Source organism: Oryzias latipes, chromosome 12 (assembly GCF_053564925.1).
Source record: "Oryzias latipes strain Hd-rR chromosome 12, Olatipes_Hd-rR_3.1".
Classification (NCBI taxonomy): Eukaryota; Metazoa; Chordata; class Actinopteri; order Beloniformes; family Adrianichthyidae; genus Oryzias; species Oryzias latipes.
Genome location: NC_136248.1, coordinates 23,526,687 through 23,539,495, shown reverse-complemented (window position 1 = coordinate 23,539,495; position 12,809 = coordinate 23,526,687).

The window sequence follows — 12,809 nt, the reverse complement described above, 5'->3', positions numbered from 1 at the left end:
TGAAAACGCTCTTAAAATGGATCAAAACATGATTGCTGTTGGATTTGAAATACTTACAGCTTCAGTTCTTCTCTCTGAAATAAAGGTTTTCCAAATTGTTTCTTGTTAATCTAGATGCTGAATAGAAGCTAAGTGCATTGTCTATAGACATTGGATGTGTGCGTTCATGATTGATTATGATGCAGATAAATTGACTGGCAACATTAAACCTTCATAGCAGAGGACTCTAGTGAAGTGCGAATGTCCAGAGATGAGCTTTCTCTGCTGCTGTGCTAACTCTGCATTTTAAAGTCTAATTGGCCAGGATGCCTGTAGTCATCACTTTGTCTTCTTCAGGCTCTTAACCCTTCATCAGTGCAGCAAAGTCAGGGTCAGTCTTCTGCTTCCACTGGCCACGTCCATGTGCAATTACATGAATGTGCTGCCTCTAATTTGACCCTCATCATTTTGAGGCAGAAACACACCCGGTTAGGTCTGAGCTTCAAATGGGAGGCAGACTCTCCCCTCCTGCCCCTGTGGCTTTGTGGTGCGAGTATATCGAGGCAGGGCGGTCCCTCACATGCAGCAGCAGAACAAGAGTTCTGAAATGTTTCTGCTTCCAGCTTTGGCACAGTTTAGTCTGGAATATGCCAACTCCAGAGGGCCACACAAACAGAAATAGGTCTCCCGTTTCGTTTTGGCGCTGGGGACTTTTTAGCGGTAAATTGCTCTCCTTTATTACATTTTATTCGTGTAATACTGTGGGGCAAAAAAGTATTCGTCACAGATTCTGCAATTAGTCCCACAAAAAAAGATGAGGTCTGTAATGTTAGAGACAGAATAAAGGATTTTTTTTGTATAATGATGCAGAAAATAAGCATTTAAAACCAACAAACAAACAATAATTCTTTCCCTCACAGACCTGTTACTTCTTCAATGCGCAGTCCCACCGGGCATGTGTAGGAGGTTCTTAAACCAGCTTTTAGCACATGGTGTTCACACTGGACTGCTGCTGCCCAACACTAGCGCATATACCCACAGTTGGAAGAGCCTTGATATGAAATGTCAAAGCGGTGCAAATCCCGCTCCAGGCTTTTTCTTTCGCAGCTCTATTCCGATACAAGAAAGACTTTGTGTCAAATACTTCCAGCCAAACACAAACCACAATTGGTAATTCCTCCTTTATGATCAATTATCCAACGGTTGGCACTTCTGTGAATTGAAAGGGACGTCATCCATATCAGAGTCCCTGATTGGTCAAAGTTCCATTGCTCCAACTTTCAATGTTCGTTCAGTGGCCGCACGTTTTATACATAGAGCCTGAAAACCGACTTCAAATCTTGTGTAGCGACGCCTGAATGCTAGAGATTTGAACACAGAAGCCCAAAAGGGTGCTTGAATGCGTGTTGCCAGGCTAAAGTGAACCGAACATAAGCTTTTTCATCATTTACTTGTTACCTGTAGTAATTTTTGACCTGGTTATCTGTATGAAAAACACCGGTCCACACCCTTAAACAGTCAGAACTTGTCCATCATGACCAAGACAGAATAACTGTTAAAGGACACCAGGGACCTGCTAGAAGAACTGAACCACACTGAAAAGAACAAATTTACAAATCATCATGGATTCAAATCCCACAGAGCTCCAAAGGTCCCCCTGCTTTAGCCTGCACATGGCTAGACCCGTCTGAAGTCCTCCAGAGACCGTTTGGATGATCCAGAGGAGGATCAGGAATGTCATGTGGTCAGATGAGAGCGAAATGGAACTCTTTGGTATAAACACCACTATTTGGAGGAGAAAGAAGGCTGAATTGAGTTTATTCAAGATTGTAAAATGTGATCTCCTGGATTGTTTTATTTTTTTTTTTTACATTCTGTCTGTAATAGTTGAAGTGCATCTATAGTCACAGACGTACGTGTCTCATCTTTTTAGGTCGAAGTGCTGAATCGGTGGCTGCCTAATCTTTCTTTGCCACATTGTGTGACAGTAGAATGTTGAAATATGACACTTGGTTGTATTTTATCTGTCACAGGTGAGCTTATTTTATTTTTACTGGTTAAAGATAGACTTTGAGTCAGATTACTGCCTTTTCTCAGTTCTGTTAAAATGAAATGTAAAAGAAAAACAGATATCTAAGTCAATAAGTGCTGTTCTAACTATATCAGTGTCTTTCGAGCTTTGTCGCATCTAAAACCATCTCACTGAGCTGCATTTTTTGGACCACAGCACAAAGGTTTTTTTTTCACTTCCCCATGTTCATAAAAATCAAAAATGTGATTGTGTATATATATATATTTTTTTTAAGACAAGAAATGTTTAACACAACCACTTTCATACAGGTCTTGGTTGTTGGTTGTTGACTTTTTTGTTAAACTACAGCATAAATGTTCCCAAATTGCCAGTCTGGTTATGAAACTTTCCAAATTTACGGTAAATGTGTTAAAAGGGTAATTGTAATATAAATTTAAAAGAAGACTTGTTACTTTATTCTTTAAATCTGTTGAATTGCTACATATTTATGATAAATATGGTCTCTAGAGTTTGAACTTTGTAATATTTCCTTTCCATTATTGCGGGTTGACCTTGCTTCCTCGACTTTTTCCTCGACACTTTTTCTCTGTGAATTTTCTGGACCTTTGGATGCAGTTTATTTTTAGTCATCTGAAACAAAGCTGTAAGACACTGCGGGTTTGTCATTGAACGCAACTTTGTGAAGGAAACTCAACACAGAGGTGGTTTCTAAATCAGGAAGAGTTTGACCTGTTCAGAAGTTAACAAAAAAAATGATGTTTTATGTTTGTTTGTCTGGATATGTCCTTTTTAATGAAAGTATTTACAGGGGTTCAACATGATTTCACGTTACTGTGGATCCAGTTAAATGTGAGTGTGTAATGGAAGCTGTGGCTCTATAGCACTAACCAGCAGAACAATATTTTCATAGATGTCTTTTTTTTTTCCACCTAAACTTGGCTTGAACTTTTGCTTTAAAAATGTAAACGACTGAAAAGCAGAAGCTTGTTATTCTTCTGTTTCTTGTTATGCAAGAGTGATTTAAAAGGTGCATAAGATAACCTTTTAACACTCTTTTAGAGGGAGTCCTCTCAGATTCGTGTTGGAGCTCAAAGCAGCAAATCACTTGCAGATCTTTCATTTCTCTGTTTTCTTCACTTTTACACATCAAAGAGACAAAACGATTGATAACCCTGTGTTTAAGAAAGTGCCACCTATTTTTTTTTGTGTTTCTAATGCAAATATTATTGTCTGCAGTTGTGTTAAGAAGGAAGTAGTTATTCTAAGTGGTTATCTGCCATGCAAAGTTTTCGTTTTTGTTAAATGAATTTATAAATACTTCACTTTTGAGAAAGGAATAGGAAGTTAGTTGGTCTTTCTCAGAGAAGAAACTCTTCTTCAGCTTTTCTGACTATTTACCAGGTTCATTTATTTCAGTCTGTGCTAGGTAGAGAGAATGACAGGTTTTTTTGTGTGAGGCTGCTGTGGTCCAGCTGCTTCCTGTGCATTTGGTGAGAGTTTGCCTTCTAGACAGATAATGTGAGACACAGGAGGAGTCCTGATATCATGATTTAAACCGTGCTTTTATCTCTCAGGTCCATTAGATCAACACCACTCAGAGTGCTTTGAATGAATGCTGTACTAGATGATCAAACTCCTGCTGCTGTCAATTCAAAATGTTAACATGTGTATTGTTAGAATTGACATTTTAATTTTAACTTTTGTTTAATTTACATGTAGGAAAATGTACGTAAACCATTTTTTTTTTACTTTCTTAAACTATAAAAATTATAAAACAAGATGTATATCATTGAAAGGCTTTATGCTGGTCTCATTGCACATGAGCAATGGCAGATTAGGATTGGAGGAATGCTTTCAACATTTAGATTCCTAACGCTGTCAGGACAAGGATTTATGTTTCATAAAGCAAGAGCTTCATAAAGTAAAGACATCAACTTCTAAGTGTTGGGCTTTATCACAGTAGGTGGGGAGATGCAGAAAATCCCTGAGGAGTTGTTTAGTTGGTTATAATGGATTTCAAATCAATATTTCCATCATCAGAACTGTTTTTTTTATTAATTTCCTATAACCTAAGAGCTTTAACCCTAAGAGCAAGTTTAAAGTCATTTGTCAGAAATGTTCCACTGAAAGGTTCAGGTATGTATTGCTTTTCTGCAAAAGACAGACAGGTAGTTTTCAGTAATGAGATAATAGAAAGAAAAGGTTCTGCTGGATCAATGCTTTCTGTCTTCTTTTCCATCCATTAGACAGTCAGCTTTTACATCTGTCTTAATAGGTTGTTTTTAGCCTTTTTGTCTGTAATGACAGTGTAAAGCGAAAATAAAACAAATGCCTCATTTACCGTCAAACCTATGTTCCATGATCTTCAACATGTGAAAAAGTTGAATACTTTCCTGTTGATAAAATCGATGCAGTAGCTCTCCAGGAAGCTGCAAACGTTCTTAGATGCATTACAAGTGTACAGGAAGCCATTACAGCTTACATGATTACATTTTGGTGCAGTTCTGCAGTATCTTGCAAAAGGTTGAGGTGCGTTTTGATGACAAGTGTGTAGCATGCATTTGAGAACATGCCTGACAGACTTGGATTGAGGTGTTTGTTTAAAAAGAAAATAAAGAGGAAAAATGTGTTTAGAGCTTTTTTTGTAGTTGGAAAATCAAGAGCCCTCAAGATGGGAATCACTCCATTCTATCTCACCTACCTCATAAAAAGGTGTTGATATATACATATATTGTATTTCAGTAAAATAAATTGCAATATTTACAGCAATACAACAGTTTTCAATGTAGTTCAATTTGGGTACAATCAACAGTATTTGTTTATTTTTTAATAAAATCCACTTTCTGTAAATTAAAGCGATGCCAAATAGTATGCAGGGCTCCAGACTAACTTTTTTCACTAGGAGCACTGTGGCCCCAATACTTTAATAATAGATGCAGAAATTATAATGTGCTGTTTCAAATTCAGTGTCACATTTTCTTCTGCACTTTTGAAGATGCAACAGCAAAGTAAACTGACAGCACCATCGCTGTCATGACAGTACAAATAGTAAACAAAATACCATACATTCAGAATAAAAAACAAGTGCTTGGTAAAAAAAAACCCCAATGCATTATGGGACACATGATGGGTTTTTGTAGTTGAGTGATCACTTGAAATAATTTAAAATACCAATTGATTAAAAAAAGGCTACATACATTACAAAAAATTCAAATAAATATAAAATATATAATAACACAGATCATACTAAGGGGGAGAGGCATATTAAAACTAAATTGAATGTGTAGGACAACTCCACCTTCCTGTTCCCGCCCCAGTCTCGCTGCAGATTCGCCTTCATACCCCCCCCGGCCTGGTCTCCCCAACGATCCACATGAGTATGTGTGTGTGTGTGTTTGCGTGCGTGCGTGTGCGCGCGCATCTCATTGATTGTTTCATTGCTCATTTCATTGATCATTGACGTGCCCCTTCCGCGTTTAATGCATAAAAAAATACAGAGGGTGGGAGAGGCAAATTTACTGGTAGCACAAGTGCGACTGGATGTAAAATTCAGTCGCACACTCTCAAATTTTGGTCGCAAAATGCGACCATTTGGTCGCAGTCTGGAGCCCTGGTATGACTCCACTGAAGGTGACTGAAGAATTTCACTTTTTACATTAGTAATAAACAAACTGTAAATATAGATTATTCTTTCAAAGAATTAGTACACGAATCAATAGTAAATCTCCATAGTTTGAATTTCCATGTTTTTGGAATTCCTTAGACTTTAAATCAGTAAGGGTTTTATCAACTTTTGTATTCCCGTATGCATCTTTCATGAGAACCATAAGTGGTGCCTTCCTCACTTTATATTTCCCGGGACGCTCACACAGTCTTGGACTGAGACAGAAGGATCGTCTCTAGTGAGAGTCTGGTGCCAATAAGAAAAAGTCTGAAAGGTCAGCCGATAAACAGCTGCTGAGAACGATGCAGCGCTAGCAATAAATAAGACATGAGGAGTAAGTATAGTATATTAAGTGCAGCCATATTTGGGTCTGTCCTGCTTCTTAAGCATTAGTCACATGCATCTGTATAGGGGTTGACTCACATGGGTGCCTGTGAAGGTTTGTAGAGCGGAGGAAACATAGGTGTGTCTTGTGTTTCGCTTGAGGCTCATATGGCACCTTGAGGGGCATCATGACACATCATGGCACTAGCCGCGGTTACATCCTTCTCATGGCTCACACTTTCGGTCGGAATGAATAATTTGGGCATGCGCAGTATTGTAAAAAATCCCAGGATGAGGAAATAGGTCCCGTTGTAAACAAACCACTACCGCAGTGTGCTGGCGGTGACACCAGGAACCTGTGGCGGGGCATTCAGACCATCAAAGATTACAAGCCCGCCCCACAGGCTTGTGACAACTCAAACCCTCTGCTGGACCAGCTAAACATCTTTTTTGCCCGCTTTGAGGCAGACAACAGCACCCCAGCACAGAAGACTCCTCCCCTGGTGCTGACACTATCACGTGACAGCGTGAGGCGCTCACTGGGAAGGATAAAGCCACAGAGAGCCCCAGGACCTGACAACATTCCTGGCTGTGTCCTGAGGAACTGTGCTGATGAGCTCAGAGATGTCATCACAGACATCTTCAACCTCTCACTGGGCCAGGCTGTTGTCCCTGCATGCTTCAAAGCCACCACCATCATCCTGGTCCCAAAGAAGTCCTCTCCCTCCTGCTACAACAACTACCTGCCCAATCGCTCTCACCCCCATTCGCATGAAGTGCTTTGAGCGGCTAGTCATGCATCACATCAAGTCTACCCCCCCCCCCCCCCACTTTGGACCCCTACCAGTTTGCATTTCAGTCTAACCGATCGACTGATGATGCCATCTCCACAACCAACCATTCAGCCCTCACCCACCTGGAAACAAAAGACTTGCATGTCAGAATGCTGTTCATCGACTTCAGCTCCGCCTTCAACACCGTCATCCCCCAGCAGCTCATCCACAAGCTGGACCAGCTAGGACTCAACACCTCCCTGTGTAACTGGCTGCTGGACCAGTTACACAGGGAGGCCACGAACTGCCTATGAGACCATAGGCAGTTCGTGTCGGCAGCAACACCTCCAGCACCATCACAATGAACACAGGGGTCCCCCAAGGATGTGTGCTGAGCCCCCCTCTCTTCACTCTGCTGACTCACGACTGCACCCCAACATCAAGCTCCAACCTCTTCATTAAGTTTGCAGATGACACAACAGTTGTGGGTCTCATCAACGACAACGATGAGACCACCTACAGAAGTGAGGTGAGCAGGCTGGCTCTGTGGTGCAGAGACAACAATCTCCACCTGAATGTGGAGAAGGCAAAGGAGATGGTTGTAGACTTCAGGAGAAATCACACCCAGCACGCTCCATCAATGGTGCTGCTGTTGAAAGGGTGAGCTGCACGAAGTTCTTGGGGGTGCACATCTCCGACGACCTGTCTTGGAACCACAACAATGCACACAACAAGACTGCAAAGTCTCCAGGCCAGAACCAGCAGGCTCAAGGACAGTTTCTTCCATCAGGCGATAAGGAAACTCAACTCCCTCCCTGCCCTACCCCTCTGCCCCCTCAACTCCCTGCTTCAAACTCACACTGAAAAATGTTCACTTCTGCATCAGAACATCATCTTCCCCAAAGACTGTCATCACCGACTCATCTACTTACTGTTCTTAGCACTGTTGTCCTTTTAGACTGCCACTTTAACCATCTCATTGCTCTTATTGCTGTTATTCTTATTATTATTACTGTTATTTATCTATTTTATTTTAATTTATTTTATAATTTTATAAGTTTGAGAAGGTTGCGTCAGGAAGGGCATCCGGCGTAAAACATTGCCAAATCTACCATGCGACTCGTTCGCTGTGGCGACCCCTGATGGGAGAAGCCGAAAGTGGAAGATAAGCTGATTACACTGTGGGTCGAGAAAGTAATTTCATCTGTGCTGTATGTCTTGTGCATGCAGCACAATAAAGCTGACTTTGACTTTTGAAAATATGGATGCATTGAGACAGTTTTTCCCACGTACCAGAACCTGCTATGCCAAACATGCGGCGACTGACTCTTGAATGTTTCACACATGCAGATAAGGAAGTTGCAGACTCTATTATGTTGAATGAGGCTGGACCCAGAAGCAGGACAGAAAAAGAAGGTGGATGAATTGATAGTCTTTATTGAGAGTCCCAGTAGTGGTGGATGGTTCTGGCTTGGAAGAAACGTTGCTTGGATGGATGACTGAATGGAAGAGCTGCTGGTCTAGTGGAGGTAGTGACGACTGCAGAGTGGAGCCTTGCTTGGTGTCTCGATGGATGGCAATCAGTGACCAATGGTGGAGATAAAGCTGGTGGCAATCCCCCATGAAGCAGACGGACTGACAGTGGCTGAAGGGTGAGGTCAATTGATCTATCTATCTATCTATGGCAGATATCAAGAAGTCCTACCAATGGCTAAAAGGACTGGCCTACAGGACAGCACTGAAGCACTCATCTTGGCAGCTCAGGAACAAGCCCTGAGCACCAGAGAGATAGAGGCTCATATCTGCCACACCAGACAAGACCCAAGGTGTACTAAGAGGCGCCTGAAACAATCCAGCACATAACTGCAGGGTGTAAGATGCTGGCAGGGAAAGCATACATGGAGCGCCACAATCAAGTGGCTGGAATAATATACAGGAACATGTGTGCAGAATATGGACTGGAAACCCCAAGGTCAAAATAGGAAACACCTCCGAAGGTGGTAGAGAATGAACGGGCAAATATCCTGTGGGACTTCCAGATCCAGACTGATAGGATGGTAATGGCAAACCAACCAGACATTGTAGTGGTGGATAAAGAACAGAGGAAAGCCGTTGTGGTGGATGTGGCAGTGCCAAGCGATGGAAACATCAGGAAGAAGGAACATAAGAAACTGGAGAGATATCAAGGACTCAGAGAAGAACTGGAGAAAGCCTGGAAAGTGAAGGTGACAGTGGTGCCTGTGGTAATTGGAGCACTCGGGGCAGTAACCCCCAAGCTGGAGGAGTGGCTACAACAGAGACCTGGAAAGACCTCAGACCTCTCAGTCCAGAAAAGCGCAGTGCTAGGAACAGCTAAGATACTGCGCAGGACCTTCAAGCTCCCAGGCCTCTGGTAGAGGACCCGGGCTTGGAGGAGAAACAACCCGCGGAGGGTGAGAGGGGCGTTTTTATTTTTTTTTATATATATATATATATACATATATATATATATATATATATATATATATATATATATATATATATATATATATATATATATATATATATATATATATATATATATATATATATATATATATATATATATATATATATATATATATATATATATATATATATATATATATAATATATATATATATATATATATTAAACCGGTCCGCGGCCTGAAAAAGGTTGGGGATCACTGCTCTAGTTAACTATTCTTTTTTTTTTTAATTGCTCAAAAATTTAGGAAAGATCAACTGTGAAAGGCCTCACCTTTGTATTTGATTATATTGAAGTTAAAAAACAAAACTTGCTAAACATTTTCCTCAGTGTCCCTCCTCATACAACCCTTTGAAGGCATCTACTCTTGAACCTCAGAACAAGCAAACCATTTTTTTGGAGATGTGTTCAGGTGCCAAAGCTTCAGTCATTCAGAAAATCTAAGAATTGTTTCTCCTGTTCAACCCAAGATTTTTATGGATTGTTTTTACTCTGCTTCTTAAGTAAGAGAGTGTGGGAAAGCAATTACTCCCCAGTATGGTTGCTATGGGACCTCACTGGTTAATTCATAAGGGCTTATTTGCACACTTGGTCGCAGTGTGCCAGGACTATTTTTAAGAGGAGCAGCATCCTGTTCAACAGGCAGCGTTCCAAGGCAGCTTCAGTTTCACAAAGCTCTTCACAGCACACGTTACTCCATTATTCCTGTTGAATTGATTAGCCAAACCACAGGTAACCTTCTTCTTGCTTCCTTAAAACATTGTTTGTGGTTGTCCTTCATTTGCATCACTTCTTATGTTTCTACCTTCAAAGATAGAAAACATGGGATTACTTGGGACTGGAAACTAAGGAGATGTGTACCATACGCTTGCAGCTCAAATCTATACATTATAGGTATTTAAAGAATGCACACAAATGAGAGCAAACTGAAAAAACTTTTCCTAATGAAGTGCCCTTTTTCTCTACAGCTGTAGCTTTTGGTAAACTTTACTCAATTATTAAAACAAAAAAAGCTTCTGAAGCCTTGAAAATATTTTACAGTGTTGACTTGCAAAACCAGATCTGAGAAACGCAAGATTATAAAACTAAACCAACAAGATTAATCTGCAAAGGTTAAAACTGTCACAGTATCTGTGCTGGAAAATACGATTTAAACAGCAGAAAAGGATCTTTTTGGGGCTTTTTGTCAGACTTTTTCTGAGATGCAGCTATGTCTGTAAAAATGTGATATCCTCATGAGCTCAGGTTTAAAGTCTTAGATCACACTTTGATTGCTGCATCACAAATAAACATGCTTTAAGCACGTGACTTCTGCAAAAATGGGAAGCTTAAGGAAAACAAATGGAAATACTTGTCTCTAATTTAAAATGTGTTTATTAGATTTTTAGGAGGGCGTTATACGGTTCTCAAGAGAGAAATCTTAATACCTCCAGCTTCATGTCCTGTCTCAATGCAATGCAAAACCCATTTAAAGACATTTTAATTTTAATTCTGATACAGTGTATCCACCCCTTGGATGTTTGTCCCTTTTGTTGCCTTCATAAACCATTCAGGTCAGTAAATTTGTGCTTCCTCACACAAAAATTTACTAGAAAAAAACCTACAATGTCAATGTGAAAACAGATTTCTACAAAGTAATGTCAATGAAACAAAAATATAAAATGAAATATAATTGTTTTCATTATTATTCACCCCCTTCAAGTCAGTGTTTAGACGCACCTTTGGCTGCAATCACAGCACCGAGTCTGTGTGGAAAAGTCTCAATCAGTCTTGTACATCTGTACTGGAATTTTGCTCCATTCGTTTTTGCAAAACTGCTCAAGTTCTGTCAGGTTGTGGTGATGCTGGGCATGAACAGCCCTTTTCAAGTCCAGCCACAAATTCTCTATGGGATTTAGGTCTGGGCTATCACTCGGCCGCTCCAGAAAATTTACCTGGTTCTCTTTAAACCATTCCCGTGTAGCTTTTGCAGTATGCTTTGGATCATTGTATTGCTGGAAAATAAATCTCCTCCCAAGCCGTAGTCCTCTTACAGACCATAAAAGATTGTACTCCAAGATTTCCGTGTTTATTTTGCAGCATTCATTCTGCCCTCTGTCTTTGCAAGCCTTCCAGGGCCTGTTGCTGAGAAACATCCCCACAGCATAATGTTGCCACTGCCATGCTTAACAGTGGGGATGGTGTATTTTTGATGATGTGTAGGGTATGGTTTTTTGCCAAACATTTTGTCTTGTCTCATGGCCAAGAAGCAAAATTTTGGTCTCATCAGACCAAAGAATCTTCTCCCACTTGATCACGGAGTCTTCCACATGCCTTTTGGCAAAATCTAGTTTGACTCTAGTCAAACAATTATATTTCATTTAATATTTTTGTTTCATTGACATTACTTTGTAGAAATCTATTTTCACATTGACATTGAAAGTTCTTTTCTAGTAAATTTTTTTATGAGGAAACACAAATTTTATTGACCATAAGTGACTTATGAAAGCAACAAAAGGGACAAAAATCCAAGGGGGTGAATACTTTTGCAAGGCACTCTATATTGAAATGCAAATTAGATTTATAATATTGTGTAAATGCAGATCTGATCTCTTTAATTGCATTGAACTGAGATATTTAATTACCAAGTGAGGCATAACACATTTTCCAGATTTGTGTGTTGAGCTTTGCAGATATTTATCTGGCACTGCCTGTGTTTTATGGAGCCCCTAAAAGAACATCAAAGTGATTAAAACAGTACTACTGTTTTTTTGTGCGCACTATAACTGTCTGGTGCACACAAGAAAGTAAGTCGATTGCACAGACTCATGCGCAGGGCAGCAGTTCATCAAAGCTGGTGGATCCCCTGCACTGAAACAGACCACAGCTTCAGAGATTACATAACGGTGGTGCTGGGCAAACAAATCTACAATGTCTTTGTTGGCGATTCTGGAAAGTGAAAAAAAACTCTGTAAGCTCACGTACTTTTGCTTTCAGGTAAGTGTGAGTCACTCACAAAATATCTCTTGGGTTGAAATGACCAGTTAGTATCTCGTGCGTATGGGTTAGTTTCTCAGATGCACAAGAAACCAGTATTCATTTTTCTCCTTTTTACTTCTATGTCCATGTTGGGGCTCTGTATGTTTTAAAGGTTTACTGGGAAGTTTTTTTTTTTTTTAAAGATTTAAAGATAAATACATTAACCATTTAATTTTCTTTATGCTCCACGGTTACAGTCATCGGATAGGCTCTGCATGTTGCTAAGAGGACTTAGAAAATTTTAATTGACTTGATGGTAGACTTCCTTTGGACTTTTTTTTTTTTCTTCAGAAAAATAGTCCCTACTGATCTTTGCCTGGGGTAGCTTCTGCTATTTCGAGGTTGTTTGTTGGGACGGGGCTTCCTTGCCGCCTGAAGAGAGAACATGAAGCTATGCCGTCCTTCTTGTATCACTTGTGGTTGCATTGTATACCTGCTTGGTCATTTCCTCAGAGGATGTCCCTTCAGAAATGCCTTTGTATGTGCAGGCTCACAAAACACACAACACTGATTGTTGTGTGTCATTCGTGCA